Raw genomic sequence first — 12,270 nt, forward strand, 5'->3', positions numbered from 1 at the left:
ATCAAAAGTGTTTATGGGGGTGATACCTCTAGGTTCACCGCAGGACACTGGTGAGACACACACCTGCCCTAGTGGGGATATCAGACTGCCATGTGAACAGCCCACAGCAGACGTGCAGTCACAGTCATCCACACACCCACCTCCAGTCAACCTCACCCACCCATGAGATATTTTTTGCACGAATCCTCCTTCCTGTGAAGCCTCTTGCCCAATCATTCCTCACCCATGTCACCCTGCTGTGCTCTGCAATTCCAGCAGGACTCCTCTGATGACCAGGCAGAGCCACCTCGCCATGCATCCCACTATGTGGGTCTGGGACCATGATAATCCCACAACCTGTGCCCAGCCCCATGTTGCAGGCAATCTGGGATCGGTTTTAGAGGATGCTGCAACATCAGGCCGAAATGCGTGCAATAGCACAAGAGCAATTAATCTAACGATGGAACACCTCCAAGGCAGTGTGCAAGGCAGTTCAGTGTCTGCTACCCCTACTGAGGGGTTGTTGGCCAGCACGCCACCCAGGCGCTCACAGCACCAATGTCTCATGCTACCCTGCCTGCATACAAAAGAGGACAAAAGGAAGCTTGTACAGCTCATGGGACAGTCTGATAGTGTGGGTGATTGTGTTGTGGACCAGGTTGTGGGGTGCGTGATTGTGTTGGTGGTCAGGGTGTGGGGTGGGGGATTGTGCTGGGGGTCAGGGTGTGGGATTGTGTTGGGGGTCCGATGTGGGGTGGGGGATTGTGTTGGGGGTCAGGGGACATGGGGTGGGTTTTGGGGGTCAGGGTGTAGGGTGAGGGATTGTGTTGGGGTCAGGGTTAGTTCATCGGAAAATAAAACACAGTTAAGTCATGATTATTTGTACAGTGTTTATTCCATTGTGTTGATACATGTGCATTCAGTGTTTGTACAGTGACGTATGGAGTGCACATGTGGCGAGTCAGAAGAAATTGTCCATAAGGTCCTCGCAGACCATTCGTCCTTCCCTCACCTCCCCACGTATGTCCTAGGGTGCCCTGTATTGACCTATAATGTCCTCCTCATCTGAGCCTTGGGCGGAATGGTCCTCATCTGGAGGCATTTCTATGTTCCTTCGTATGCACAAATTGTGCAATATTGCGCATATGACTATAATTTTGCCACCTTTCTCAAGGCCGTACGTGAGGGCACCATCTGTGTGGTGGAGGCACCTGAATCTGGCTTTCAGCAATCCGAATGTGCGCTCAATGCATGACCTAGTCCTCTTCTGGGCCTCATTATAAACCATCTCCGGTGATGTACCAGGGTTCTTCACAGGTGTTATCAGTCATAGTAACTGTGGATAGCCTGCGTCACCTGCAAAACATGAATAGACAGTGTGAGACATGGCGGTGTGGGGGTTGGGGTACATGGATATGGGCCTGATGTCATGTTGGGCAATGTGAACACATCAGTACATGTGGATGGCGCACCTTGATTACAATGTGGCGGATGGGAATTGGCCTACATGGTACACTTGCAGTCATTCACAGAGTATGAGACATCATTCATCATGTATTAATCTTCGTGCTGTCATCACCAATGCAGTTGTCACTATTGATGTGGCGGTAGGCCATGTACCGCCCTATGAACATGCTTTGTCACGAAATGGGTTTGACGGGTGCCATGATTGCGTTCTGCTGACTTGCATGCCAGGATGTCCTTTGTAGTCACGTGTTCAGTCTTTGTACTGGGGTTAGTCAGTCATGGCTTGTCGCCTCAGTGCTTTATTGTTGATGCATCATGGGACTTGTAGTTGTGTCACATCTGTGAAGGGTCCGAAATGAGAGGCGGACACAAAGTGGTGGTGTTTTCAACATCAGACATCTTTATTAAAATAAAAGGGTTGGATAAAGGCCTCTCTGTCCCTATCCTAAAGAGATTTTACCTGCCTAGGAAACTAAAACAAAACATCAGTCTGTGTCTTGCTGTCAAAATATTTACTCAAATAGTAGGGAAGCTTAGACCAACACAAGTTCCATATAACTTTTTCTGTAGTACATCAATACGCTTTAATACATTTCTTAAAACATGTTGTTTGTTGTGCGGTCAATGGTTTGCAATGGAGAAGAACATGTGGAGTAGTTTCCCTAGCAGCAAAGCAACGTCTACAGCTGTCTGACACGCACCCATCTTTTTTTCCATTCTGCGTTGCTTACCATAGCGGGTAGGATATCTAGCCAGAATCTGAGCAGTGTGTAGCCAACTTTCCATGAGGGATATTTACATATATAACTTTTAATGGCCTATGCTTAGATTTTGGTATTGTTCTTAACAGGCCACTCTATAACTTATTATCCACCATCCACGCACCACACTCTACGTTTATACATTTCCGGTGGATCATTTAGGAGGTCTCCCACCAAGCTCCATTCTTCCAGTTTGTATACTCTGCTGTCCACTAGACTATTTTTAATGGTGCCCCCCCCCCCCTCTTCGTTAAAGTTGCTGAGCAGCATCGCTTTTGGAGGGTTTTGAAATTTAGAACATAGTAAGATTCTTTTCCAAACTATGTTTACTTCTAGTTATGAGAGGCCTAATTCATATCTAATAATGTTGATTGGTATTGCCTGTGGAAGCCTGAGGACCTTCTTCCATATAAGACCCTCTATATGACAAAAGTCCTCCTGTAGTGAGCTATAGTGTATTTCGGCCCGTAGATTAACTTTGGAAGAATTTTAGCCTTATAGAATTTTGCAAGAGGGATCATTAAGAATTTTACAAACTTAAAATTGAAATTTCCAATCCGTGCAACCACTGACACTGCTTTACAGTGAAAACCTTCCATAACCCATTTCTTACATGGGTACCCAAGATGTCATATCCCAAATATCGCAGGTTGTTTACGTTTGACTATTTTTTCAAACCCCCCACCCCACTCCCACCAAAGGGATTTTTTCTTTGCTTGTTTCCCCGCTGTGAGTGTGATTATTTGTGTTTTCCGGGTATGTATGATTACGTTGTCATCTTTACAGTACATTTCTAATCTAATCAGGAGTCTTTGGATACCCACCTTTGTGCAGTCAAGCAGAATGATATCATCTGCATAGGTTACCCATTGGATACTAGTACCCAGAACCTTTGGGGCGCTAAGCAATGCCGGCTTAAGGTATGCTCCCAAATCTGCCAAGTATGCATTAAATAAAAACAGCGCCAAAATATACAACCCTGTTATACACCACCGTTAGTCTTGATTTCAGATGACAGCAAACCCTCCCAATTCAACCTAACTCTAAGTGTGGAATCTTTGCGTAGATGCATGAGGGGTGCAAATAATCCCTTTGGGAGCCCCCAATCCAAGAGCTTCACCATTATTTCTGTCAAAACTATGTAAACTGTCATTGTGTCCAAAACATATCTGATCTAGGTTTAGCCAAAAAGTGCAAATGTATAGAAAAGAGATGGATACAAAAATAGTTTCTTCGAAGGTTCCAAGGAGACGTCCTTGATTCCAGGGGATAGTTCCCTTCCTTGTATTATTTCAGTAAGGATGGCAAAAGTGTCTTTTCCAAACATTGTTTCCTTAAGGATGGTAGGAATGCCTCTTCCATACAACAATTTCTCAAAGCTGGCAAAAGTATATCTTTTAAACAAGTGCTTCACGGATGGCAAAAGTGTCTCTTCCACACAATATTTTTTTATGGATGGTAAAAGTGTCCCTTTTATATAACAACTTCTCGAGGCCGACTTCCTGGAATACTCCCCTGCCAGGAATTCTTTAGATCCCATGGTATACTCCCCTGCCAGGTATCTTTTCACAATGTCTTTTTCTTTCATCCACTTTAAATGGATTACCTGGTGTACGCCCCTCCCATGAATCCGTCTCTGGGTCTTCTAGACCCCCTGTCATACTCTCCAACCAGGTGTCTTTCCCCCAAAGGCTCACTGCCTGATATACTTTGTTTACCAGGACTTCTTTCAATGTTCTCTCTGTCTTTCAGTATAGCACAGCTGTTTTCCTGCACAGTCTATGCTTCAATGGTCTTAGATACTGCTTGTAACAACTTTCCCCGTATTGACATTTCATATATAGACTCTTATTACATTTCTGTCTTTTAATTTCTTCACCACTATTAATTTGCATGTGGCAATACTTGTTCCAATTTTCCCCATATTGACATCTCAGATATGGAGATTTGTGCAAATTCTGTCTTCCAACTTTGCGCAAATTCTGTCTTCCAACTTCTTCCTTAACATTCATCTGCTTATGATCATTTGCTCCAACTTGTTTTTGCAAATTCTGTCTTTCTATCTTACTTTGTCAGTATTCAAAATGAACTTTTAATTGTTCATGTGCTTGTTGGTACTCTCTGGGGTTCCCACCATCACTGGGCAACTCAACGGTGCCTGATAGCGTTTCTGACCCGTGGCACGTTGCTACGGCAAAGTCCTCACTCGGATATGCGTCTCACTCTTTATGGACCCCCTTTCAGCTCTCCTGCCGGCTTCGCATTCACTTGCTTGTGAAGCTGCAGCTGTTTGGCACGACCGCATTCTTGACAGCGTCACTATTGCGGCTCTTCCCTGGGTCTCCCACCACTACGGTAATTAATGCTGACAAGCAGCAGCTTGAAAGCATCTGCCTCCTTCAGCACAGTCTGTTCCCTGTGCATCTGCCTTCATCTGCGTTTCTGCTTCGCCGGCTCTGCTTCTCTTCTCTCCTAAGTCCGATTGAAAGGGTCAACCATTTTTAAATATCCTGCACAGCTGATCTACATTATGATAACTAGTCTGCGTGTTTAGCTTTCAATCCATACTAACTCCTTCCTCTTGCTCGTCTCAGTACTTGAGGCGGTATGGCAGGTGGAGTTATGTGTATTTGAGGAATGAATGGCCTTCTGCTTAGAAGGGCAGTATGCCATCAGCAGTTTAGGTGTTATAGTGCTGTTTTCAAAAGGGGCGTGGGAATACTGCATCCCTCCTTAATGGAGTCATCGCGTCCTCCCGGTAGTCATCCCCTCCCACATGATCCTACCTCACAATAACACCCCGAGGGACAAGATCAGGTAGGGACTGCCATCCCCTGGCCATTTGGGGGAGACCATCACTGGGGAAATCAGTGATGACTTGCAGGATTCATCACACATCACTCCCCATTATGTTCCCCCTGTGAGTTATAGTGATATGTCTTATTGGGATTGACAACTACTTACCCACAAGCCAAGTAATCTGTCCTGTGTGTGTCCATGTATGCTGGCAGGGTGCTGTTCCTCAGTAGCATGGCATCATGTGTGGCCCCGGGGTATCGGGCACAGCAGTGGCTCATTGTGAGGTCCGCGTCACATATCATTTGGACATTCATGGAATGGTACTGTTTCCTGTTCCAGTATGCCTGCTCCATTGCCCGGGTGGGCGGAGGGGACCAATGCCACATGTTTGCAATCCAATGCTGCTATTGTGTTGGGGAAATGGGCAATGGTGTAGAAACATGCACCTGGATGATGGGCATGCCCCATGAGCGCATCCAGGACTTGGTCCTGCACCTTTAAAAACGTGGGCCCATCCCATGCAGTGTCCCAACAGTGTGCTGGACTCTGCCTGCGGCACCCAAGTGTAGGGCGGACACAAGCTTCAGCGGGTAGGGCAGTTCTGATTGCAATGGCACTCTGGAGATCAGAGTGAGCAGGTCTGTGATGGTGGAATGGTCCAAACCATAGAGGGTCACTAATTGGCTGTCCGTCAGTGTCCATGTGGATGGGCAGACACGTGGTATTGGTGCCCTCCGTAGCACACGTCTCCTGCGCCTTTGTGGTGCCCGTCTCCTTTCCTGCTAGAGTCTTGCATGCTCCTGTAGCTGTATGAATAGTAGGTGGTTGTGGATCCCATAGTCGACATGTGCTTATGGCTGCATGTTGGTTGGATGTTTGTGGGGGGAAGGTATGGCCCTTTTATACTCTTGGAGTGGATCTGGTGCACCTGTGCCTTCATTTCAATCACCTGTTGTCATGCGACACCTTGGAAATTGGCGTTTATGGCGCCGTTGGAGTCGCTACTGCACTTCCTGATTTCCAACTATGTATATGCAGCGGTCTAGTCCTTTCACGTCGTGTGTATGTAGTACTATTTAGGCACACCTCCTCTTGACATCTGCGCGTTGCAACCTTTCGGTCAGCTGTGTTTTCCTTTGCTGCCGTTGTTGCGCTACGCTTTGTTCCCGGTCTCTACTGGTTTTCTTTCCTTGTATTCTTTCTCTCCCTCTCTGCCCGTACTCCCACCTGTTTATTCTACTTTTCTATGCGTGGACCTTGATACAGCGGCCTCGCCGCACCTTACTTTCACTTTCTGTCCTGCTGCCTATATTTCGGGTTTTCCGTGGTTGTCCGAACTCCAACTCAACGCTCTCGGATTCCTGTGCCCACATTGGGACGAACACGTTCTTCCATTTGTATCCTGCATTTTCCGTCCAGCTGCCACATTTCCGAGGGGTTTTTTGCCACGTTGGGCTTTTTCCCCTAATTCGTCCCTCCCGGGAGCGGGGTCCTCAGGGAAGTGCTCTCTAGTAGCCTTCACTGTGGCTTCCTCTCGTGTGAGACTCAAACTGCAAAACAAAAAGAAGAAGGACTACAGATCCCATCGATCCTTGAGCCCAGTGGAAGAAGACACGATTTCCTCAGGTGAGGAGGTGGAGGGGGGAAGGTGGGACATTCAGCCTCAACAAGAAAAGAAAGTTGACAGTTTGCAACGCCCAAAACCCACTATGGCTACTTCAGAGCAAGTACAAGAATTGGTAGCCGCAGTACAAAGCCTCTCATTAGAGATGCAAAACATGAAGGCGGAAAACAATCTATTGAAGCAGATGGTAGCGACACGAGAATCTCAGTATACTAACTTGCCACCGATGGCCCTATCCTCTGGCAAATACAACGGTTGCCCTAAGACTCTAAAAGAGTTTCTTGATGCCTGCAGAGTGTATTTTGCGTTCAGAACACGCACGTTTGCTTCTGACCATGCACAGACAGGTTTTCTAATATCTAATATGACAGGCAATGCCCTAGCTTGGGCCACACCTCTTGTCACTGGTAACGATGCAATTTTACAGGATTTTAGGTCGTTCTTGGAATTATTGAAACAGACTTTTGAGTGTCCAGAATTGTCATATGCAGCCGGGGAAGAATTGTTAGACGCACGCCAAGGTCAGGCTGATGTTAGGACTTACATTTCTTCGTTTAAAAGACTGGCTATGGAGACTGGTTGGTCTGATCAATCTCAGTATATCATCTTTCGTTGTGGTCTTAAGGAGGAGTTGAAAGATGAACTGGCTCACTTTCCACGACCTGCAACGTTACCTGAGTTGATGACTGTCGCTCTACAGATGGAAACCAGAATGCAAGAAAGGCGTAATGAAAGACGGAAGCTAAGACCTTCATTCACCGGCCCTCCCCCTCCTCTCCCACCTGCTATCAAACGCACAGATGAACCCATGCAAATAGGTTTCACCCGGAGATCATTAACTCCCGAAGAAAGAAAGAGAAGGAGGGAACAAGGACTATGCGCCTATTGTGCTTCTGACAAACATACAGTACGGAATTGCACCGAATTACCCACCAATCCGGCGGGAAACGAAAACCCTCGATCCTAGAAGGGACGGGTAATCGAGGGCCCTTTCGTAGTCCCTATGTTACCATGACAATTGACGCATCCAATGTAACCGAAGACTCACGACTAATGGTGCTAACTGTTACGGTTACGATCAATGGGTCTCAAGTGGAGACACTACAATTATTGGATTGTGGGGCCGCCGGGAATTTTGCTGACACCTTATGGGTGGACAAGGTCGGAGCGAAACGCATCGATCAAAGTCACGGACAAGACGTCGAAGGAGTGGATGGCCGACCATTGAGCTCGGGACCAATTCTCCAGACCACAGAACCTTTACCTCTCCGTATTCACGAGCATTCAGAGATCATCATCTTTGATATAATCAGAGCTGCACATTTCCCTCTGATATTGGGAATTACATGGCTACGTCAACACAATCTGAGCATCAACTGGAAGACCAACTGTTTGACTTTTGATTCAAACCACTGTCTCACAGAATGCTTTCACAAGACACAGAATAAACCAGCGAAGACTTTTTCCAGCCCGCTCCTCTCTACTGTCAGCATAAATTCTCTCACCCGGGTGTTAGAAGAATACAATCCAGTATTTGCCAACAGCACCCCAGCAGTATTACCTCCTCACAGACCAGAGGACTGCGCCATTGGCCTGGTGCCCCGAGCTCTGGTGCCTTTTGGTAGGAGGTTTGCTCTCTCTAAGACGGAGAAGGAAGTACTCTGGAGATATTTGGATGTTAACCTTTGCAACGGTCTCATTAGACCTTCAAAATCCCCTGCCGGTGCACCATTGTTTTTCATACCGAAACGAGACTCCAGAGACCTTCGGCCTTGTATTGACTATCGAGGTCTGAACAAAGTAACAGAGAAGGTTAGATATCCCATGCCACTCATTCCTGACATCTTAGAGGCCGTCCAGGGTGCCTCGGTATTCACCAAATTGGATCTGCGCAACGCCTATCATCTGCTCAGAATACGTGCTGGGGATTAGAGGAAAACAGCTTTCAGGACACCTTTTGGGTTGTACGAGTATCATGTAATGCCCTTTGGGTTAGTAAACGCACCAGCAGTGTTCCAAAGGTTTATAGACAGAATTTTTTCAGATCTTCTGTTTGTGTCAGTTGTCGTATATCTGGACGACATTTTGATTTTTTCTAAAGACATGCCAGAACACTTGATTCATTTGAAAGAAGTATTAGAGCGACTCCATCAACATCAACTATTGGTCAAGAAAGAAAAGTGTGTTTTTGGAGTCACAACAGTAACCTATTTGGGCTTTGTTCTCTCACCACAAGGTGTACAGATGGACGAACAGAAGGTAGATGCCACTCTTAAATGGCCTGCTCCATCGTCTGTTAAAGAGGTACAAAGATTCTTGGGCATGGCAAATTTCTACAGACGCTTCATCCCGGGTTTCTCCGAGGTTACTCTACCCATAAGAAAATCTAAAAAAGAATTCCATGCCATTAGTCTGGAACGCCCAAGCAGAAGAGAGTTTTCAACAGTTAAAAAAAAAGGTTTTGCAGTGCTCCTATTCAACGACAACCAGATCAAGATTAACAGTTTATACTGGAAACAGATGCTTCCGCAGCCGCCATTGGAGCAGTTTTGCTTCAAGAAGATGACAACGAAGAACATCCAGTGGCCTATTTGTCTAAGACCCTTACCTCGAGCCAACAAAATTACTCAGTTATCGAAAGAGAACTCTTGGCCATGAAGAAGGCATGCGAGGTTTGGAGGCATTTATTACAAGGAGGAAGACATCCCTTTATAATCAGAACAGATCACAAAAATCTGCAGGTCTTACAGTCTATGGAATGTGTCAATTCCAGACAGGCCCGATGGGCTCATTTCTTTTCTCAGTATGACTTAAGCATCACATATATCCCAGGAAGTCAGAATACATTGGCCGACGCCCTTTCAAGGAAGACTCACCACTCCATTGCATCCTCCGTTACTCCGGAAAGACTGTTCCCCAGGAATCGAATCATAGCAACCACCTCTACATTTCTACAACAAGTCAGAGAGGCTACAGCTACGCAAATTGAACCAAAAGGTTTAGCGAAGGCAGAAGGCCTTTTGTTCAGGAAGGGAAGATTGTGGATACCATCCAAAGAATTGCAAAGGAAGGTGCTTGCCTGGTGCCACGACCATAAAACAGCCGGACACAGGGGACAAGCCAACACCTTAGAACTGGTCAGCCGGGCTTTCTTTTGGCCAGGCTATTCCAAAGACGTTAAACAGTATGTGGAGACCTGTAGCGTGTGCGATCAGAGCAAATACAGCACTAAGCGACCTATAGGTTTGTTGAAACAGGATACTGTTCCTGATCGTCCGTGGAGCCATATTACAACCGACTTTATCGTTGAGCTACCACATTCTAAAGGTTGTTCCTGTATTATGGTAACCATGGATTCACTCACCAAGATGGCTCATTTTTCTCCCCTTCCAAGCCTGCCCACGGCAGATGCTATGGCTGTGATTTTCATCAGAGACATCTTTAAACTTCATGGTCTTCCTGATAAGATCGTCTCAGACCGTGGAAGCCAATATGTTTCCAAGCTCTGGAAATCTCTATGCAAAGCTCTGGGGATTGAACGTGCATCATCTGGGTATCACCCCTAGACCAATGGGCAGACTGAACGCTTAAATGCAACCTTGGAGCAGTATTTACGAAGTTACACCAACTTGGAACAGGACAATTGGGTGGACTTACTACCTACAGCAGAATTTGCGTATAACAACGCCAGTCACTCCGCAAGTGGTATGAACCCCGTTCTACTGTACGTATGGGTTTCATCCCCGATCTATCATCCCTCACTTTACCTTATCAACTTCTCTTCCGGCAGTGGATGAAGTGTTAACTCGGCTTAAAGATACCCATGAGAAGGCCAAGCAAAATTTGACAGAGAGCCTCAAGATCTATAAGAGACAAGCCGATAAACATCGACAAGAGGTTCCCGAATGGGAAGTGGGTTCCAAGGTATGGCTTTCCACTAAATACTTACCACGATGGGCTCACCCATCCAAGCTTTCGCCACGCTTCATTGGACCTTATCCAATCATTGCCAAAATCAATCCTGTGGCATTCCGCCTTAAATTGCCTCCCACTTTAAGACGCATTCACCCGGTTTTTCATGCTTCATTACTCAGGAGTGCAGACCAGACTCGTATTTCTCGACCTCTCTCTGTCCCATCCTCTTCTGAAGCACCGGAATATGAGGTATCACACCTGTGAGACTCCAGATATCATAGAGGTCGCCTGGAATACTTGGTACATTGGAAAGGGTTCTCTTCTGCAGAAGACTCCTGGGAACCTTTCGCATATTCACGCCCCCTTGTTACTCAGGAAATGTCACAGGGCTCACCCGGGCGTTTGAGGGGGCATACTGTCATGCGACACCTTGGAAATTGGCGTTTATGGCGCCGTTGGAGTCGCTACCGCACTTCCTGATTTCCAACACGCTTTCAACTACGTACATGCAGCGGTCTAGTCCTTTCACGTCGTATGTACGTAGTACTATTTATGCATGCCTCCTCTTGACATCTGCGCGTTGCAACCTTTCGGTCAGCTGTGTTTTCCTTTGCTGCCGTTGTTGCGCTACGCTTTGTTCCCGGTCTCTACCGGTTTTCTTTCCTTGTATTCTTTCTCTCCCTCTCTGCCCGTACTCCCACCTGTTTATTCTACTTTTCTATGCGTGGACCTTGATACAGCGGCCTCGCCGCACCTTACTTTCACTTTCTGTCCTGCTGCCTATATTTCGGGTTTTCCGTGGCTGTCCGAACTCCAACTCAACCCTCTCGGATTCCTGTGCCCACATTGGGATGAACACGTTCTTCCATTTGTATCCTGCATTTTCCGTCCGGCTGCCACATTTCCGAGGGTTTTTTTGCCACGTTGGGCTTTTTCCCCTAATTCGTCCCTCCCGGGAGGGGGGTCCACAGGGAAGTGCTCTCTAGTAGCCTTCACTGTGGCTTCCTCTCGTGTGAGACTCAAGCTGCAAAACAAAAAGGAGAAGGACTACATATCCCATCGATCCTTGAGCCCAGTGGAAGAGGACACGATTTCCTCCGGTGAGGGGAAAGTGGGACATTCAGCCTCAACAAGAAAAGAAAGTTGACACCTGTATGCATTTATCTCCAGCTTTTTGGTGGAGCTAACTGCGCTATTCTTTTTCTGAATTACCAGAGATTTTTTTAAAGGTAATTTGTAATGCAACAGAAATTGTTTTTTTTGTTTCTGGCGGTAATTCCGCTGGAGGTCATTCCGCCAGGAGGTAATTCTGCCAGCAGAATTACCACTTAATATCTGTGCGTCATAAAGTGGCAAAGTTGGTGGCAACGGATTTGCTGCCAATTTTACCACTTACCACCATACTTGTAATGAGGCCCTATGTCCTGTATTTCCACTGTAACCCGTCTGTAACTCTAACTAGCGCCTAGAAGCCTGTGGGCTAAGTGCACTGCTATGAATACAAAATAAAATTAATAAAATAAAAAGGTCCCAGCCCAACAAGATAAAAAAGAAAGAAGACTTAGCAAAGAGAGCAACAGGTGCGAAGCCTGGTCAGCCTGGGAAATTCAAATTGGGAGAGAAGACAATACTTTCCAGGAGCAACCCAGATGCTGGGAAGACGCCGGTTGCAGTCCAGAAGAGTCCTTCTAAGGACAAGCGAGAGCTAGCCAAAAAAATGGAAGC

General features: G+C 46.5%; 1 long non-coding RNA gene across 1 annotated transcript in view; it reads right to left on the reverse strand.

Annotated features, from left to right (window-relative positions):
• Positions 1–868: 868 nt before the first annotated feature.
• Positions 869–12,270, reverse strand: part of LOC138580389 (uncharacterized) — a 54,922-nt gene continuing 43,520 nt past the window's right edge. Inside the window, exon 3 of the long non-coding RNA XR_011304243.1 lies at positions 869–1,335. This is a non-coding gene — a long non-coding RNA (uncharacterized lncRNA). The remainder of the gene's footprint in view (positions 1,336–12,270) is intronic.

The sequence above is a fragment of the Ambystoma mexicanum genome, chromosome 3p, assembly GCF_040938575.1.
Source record: "Ambystoma mexicanum isolate Mex_15411 chromosome 3p, UKY_AmexF1_1, whole genome shotgun sequence".
In the NCBI taxonomy this organism is placed as follows: domain Eukaryota; kingdom Metazoa; phylum Chordata; class Amphibia; order Caudata; family Ambystomatidae; genus Ambystoma; species Ambystoma mexicanum.